The 4,752-nt window shown below is 37.3% G+C and overlaps 1 long non-coding RNA gene across 1 annotated transcript; it reads right to left on the bottom strand.

The window, feature by feature from the left end:
* Positions 1–744: 744 nt before the first annotated feature.
* On the bottom strand, positions 745–3,555 carry LOC139579454 (uncharacterized). The gene is made up of 3 exons (XR_011675750.1): positions 3,290–3,555; positions 1,161–1,238; positions 745–1,008 (listed from the first exon to the last, which is right to left on the bottom strand). It is a non-coding gene; the product is annotated as an uncharacterized lncRNA (long non-coding RNA).
* Positions 3,556–4,752: the final 1,197 nt, after the last annotated feature.

Raw genomic sequence — 4,752 nt, 5'->3', positions numbered from 1 at the left:
AATGTAGTTGATGCGATTACTGCACTGAACGAAAACATAAACGCAACATGTAAAGTGTTGGTCCGATGTTATTTCTACATCTGCCTACAGGGGTCCTACAATTCTAAATCAAGGAGCTAAATGACCCTTGGTATGACCATCTTAAAACAATTCCATATGTTAGCTTAGTAGAAGCCCAGCCCAGAACCTTAGACTTTAGGGTTTTTTTCTTCATGGAAAATTACCATATGGGAAATTAATTTGAATGGTTTGAATATGAATATTTCTTAAATCTATTCAAGAAAAGTCCAACTGAAAAATGTCAATAGAAGAAATTCTTAGGTGAAGTCCTCAGCAATTGTTTTCTGTACTACATCTGGAAAATGTTTATAAAATGTTAAAGTTTCAATTTAACATTCTGTGTTGTGTCCATCAGTTAAGCATGTTTATAAAGGCTTTATGAATGGGGAAATAGAAATGACATTACATTGACTAAATAGAATTCATACATATACATGTAATGTTGGTGTTATAAATCAGAGTGGCAAACTGCACAGTTAATTACCACTAGCTATAAACGCCTTAAGAATAGAAAAATAGATTGGACTTTACACTGAATGCATATGTGGGACCCAAAGTAATATTAGAGAATGCATTATGGGTATGTAGTCAAAGTAAATTGTTACTCATTAGTTCATTTACATTAGTTCTATTTTTTTGACTTTGACACTATACATCATTTTTAAGTAGAGAACTTACTTGTGGTGAGGGTTCTTGACACCAGTTGACTTTGCTTTCCATTTTCCAGCACAGTGCAGACAATAACAGAGTACTGAGTGGCAGGTTTCAGGTCAGAGAAAGTCATGCTGTGTGAAGACGTGGTAGTGATGTATGGTTCTGTCCCTGGACAGTAGTAGGAGATCTGGTAATGATGTTGGGTTTGGTCCAATCCTGGTGGCTGGCTCCAGCTAACAGCAGCTGATGTGGTGTCCACTGAGTCAACAGTCAGCTGGTGTGGAGCAGGAAGTACTAAGGGAAAATATAGTATTGTTAATGTTACAGTTTAAAGTTATTTAATATTCCCATTAGTTATATTTTTTCCCTCATAGAATGGTAGGCCAACTAGGCTTGAATGCATTATTTGCAGTTGAATTGATGACATGTTGTTGGCAGTAGCCTACCTGACTGCTGGCCTATAAAGAGCAGGAAGGAACGGACAGTAGTCCATATAAGCCACAATATCCAAAGCCAAGTGGAATCTGTTTGGGAACATTAATATTAATGTGTTTTCACAACTAAATAAAGTGCCTTAAAGTATTCAGACCCCTTGAAATGTTGGTACGTTACAGCTTTATTTATTATTCAATTGTTTTCCCCCTGTTCAATCTACACTCAACAGCCCATAATGACAAAGCAAAAACAGGTTTTTAGAAATGTTGGTAATTCATGATTTTTTAATTTTATTATTCAGACCGTTTACTTTTGGCAGCGATTACGGCCTCAAGTCTTCTTGGGTATGACGTTACAAGCTTGGCACACCTGTATCTGGGGAGTTTCTCACATTCTTCTCTGCAGATCCTCTCAAGCTCTGTCAGGTTGGATGGGGAGCGTTGCTGCACGGCTATTTTCAGGTCTCTCAAGAGTTGTTCGATCAGGTTCAAGTCCGGGCTCAGGCTGGGCATTTCAAGAACATTCAGAGACTTGTCCTGAAGCCTCTCCTGAGTCGTCTTGGCTGTGTGCTTAGGGTCGTTGTCCTGTTGGAAGCTGAACCGTCTCCCCAGTCTGAGGTCCTGAGGGATGATGCCGTGTTCCCTACAGACATGACGCTTGGTATTCAGGCCAAAGAGTTCAATCTTGGTTTTCATCAGACCAGAAAATCTTGTTTCTCATGGTCTGTCTTTAGGTGCTTTTTGGCAAACTCCAAGCGGGCTGTCATGTGCTTTTTACTGACAACTGGCTTCAGTCTGGCCACTCTACCATAAAGGCCTGACTGGTGGAGCGCTGCAGAGATAGTCGTGGAAGGTTCTCCCATCTCCACAGTGTAACTCTGGAGGTTTGTCAGAGTGACCATCGGATTCTTGGTTACCACCCTGACCAAAGCCCTTCTCCCCTGATTGCTCAGTTTGGCTGAGCGACCAGCTCTCGGAAGAGTCTTCGTGGTTCCAAACTTCTTCCATTTAAGAATGATTGAGGCCACTATGTTCTTGGGGACCTTCAATGCTGCAGAAATGTTTTGGTACCCTTCCCCAGTGTGTGCCTTTACTTATGTAAATAAGGTATTTCTGTTTTGTATTTTTAAAACATTTGCTAAATTAAAAAAAATACAGTTTTTGCTTTATCATTATGGGGGGTTGTGTGCAGATTGCTGAGAAAAATTCATATTTAATCAATTTAAGAATAAGGCTGTAATGTACCAAAAGGTGGAACAAGTCAAGGGGTCTGAATACTTTCCGAAGGCACTGAATATTTCATTAAACTGTTGACAGCCCCTCTCTCTGCACACTCAAGAAAGGAATGAAGAAGATAGAAAGAGAAGAGGTGATGGAAAAACTGGTGAGATATTCTGTAGCTAAAGGAATGAAGGAGAGAGAAAGAGAAGAGGTGATGGAAACACTGTGGTGAGATATTCTGTAGCTAAAGAAATGAAGGAGATAGAGAAGAGGTGATGAAAACACTGGTGAGATATTCTGTAGCTAAAGGAATGAAGGAGATAGAAAGAGAAGAGGTGATGGAAACACTGTGGTGAGATATTCTGAAGCTAAAGGAATGAAGGAGATAGAAAGAGGAGAGGTGATGGAAACACTGTGGTGAGATATTCTGTAGCTGAAAGTAATGTGTCAGTGTATTAATTATAACAATATAAGTTAGAGGTGTTCCAGCACCTCCCAATTTACGAATGTTGTGATAATACATCCTCTCCACAATAAATAGTGTTTAACACTGTAATACTGATAAAGTTAAAGCAAGCAGAGGCAGATCAACTCCTTGACATAATGACTTACACTAATGGGAAGCAAGCATGAATTCAGATATTATTAAAATGTTTATTGATTTCAACACCAAACTGCATTTTGAAATCTGGGGATTTCACCATCACATATTTATCTTCAGGAAAAAAACTTCACATCCCATGCTGACACATCCATTATGATTAGTTCATTTACATTAGTCATTTGATAACTAGTCAAAGTTATATAATGAGAACTTGTTCTCAACTAGCCTACCTGGTTAAATAAAGGTGAAATAAAAAAGAAATAAATATAAACTTTGACACCAGACAAAATAATTAATAAGCAGAGTACTTTTTTACCTGTGGTGAGGGTTGTTGACACCAGTTGACTTTGCTTTCCATTTTCCAGCACAGTGCAGACAGTGACAGAGTACTGAGTACCACCTTGCAGGTCAGAGAGAGTGATGCTGTGTGAAGATGTGGTAGTGATGTGTGGTTCTGTCCCTGGACAGTGGTAGGAGATCTGGTAATGATGTTGGGTTTGGTCCAATCCTGGTGGCTGGTTCCAGCTAACAGCAGCTGATATGATGCTTACCCAGTCAACAGTCAGCTGGTCTGGAACAGGAAGTACTAAGGGAAAATACATTATTGTCAGGCCTACAGTTTAACTCCAGTAATATACTACAGGAGGAAAAAGTTTAAAAGTAGTAAAAAAGTAGAAAAGGCCAGCTTGCAATTCCTTTTGATATGGGTAAGAAATATGCAAAAAACAGAAGTCACACAACAATAGCTTTACTTGTAATGTAACAAAAATAAAGATTTTCCGCTGCGCCACAGGGGTAAACATTTTTTGGGGTCAGCGGGGAGTTCTTGCATTGGAATAATATAGAATTCTGCTTATATAATCATTCTCATCTACCGCAATAAACATAGAGTTCAAATGTCCAGACTGAGATCATGGTGTCCTTTTGAAATCTGTAACCTATCTCTGCTGCACTGTATCAGCACAATGGACAGCACCCTACATCAATGCTGTTTTTGTAAAGACTATAGACTACAAGATAGAGAGGATAATTCACCTATTACAAACAGCCTATGTACACACAGCTGTCTTACCAAAATAATGCTAACTAAATGCTGTAAGTATTAACCTAGTTATTCATGCATGCAAAGAAAAATACTGAATAGTTTGGCTTAGACACAACTGCAAATGTGAATGAATGAATGAATGTGAACAGAAGAAAACAGCGGTAACAAGTAGTAGACCTAGTATAATAAATATCAGATAGATAAAGACATGACACAATCTATATTTAGACTAGTTACATTACCATAATATCAGATAGATAAAGACATGACACAATCTATATTAGACTAGTGACATTAACATAATATCAGATAGATAAAGACATGACACAATCTATATTAGACTAGTTACATTAACATAATATCAGATAGATAAAGACATGACACAATCTATATACAGACTAGTCACATTAACATAATATCAGATAGATAAAGACATGACACAATCTATATTAGACTAGTCACATTAACATAATATCAGATAGATAAAGACATGACACAATCTATATTAGACTAGTTACATTAACATAATATCAGATAGATAAAGACATGACACAATCTATATTAGACAAGTTACATTAACATAATATCAGATAGATAAAGACATGACACAATCTATATTAGACAAGTTACATTAACATAATATCAGATAGATAAAGACATGACACAATCTATATTAGACTAGTTACATTAACATAATATCAGATAGATAAAGACATGACACAATCTATATTAGA

Source organism: Salvelinus alpinus, chromosome 6 (genome assembly GCF_045679555.1).
Source record: "Salvelinus alpinus chromosome 6, SLU_Salpinus.1, whole genome shotgun sequence".
Classification (NCBI taxonomy): Eukaryota; Metazoa; Chordata; class Actinopteri; order Salmoniformes; family Salmonidae; genus Salvelinus; species Salvelinus alpinus.
Note: the sequence above shows the minus strand (reverse complement) of the source record. Positions and strands in the feature narration are given on the sequence as shown.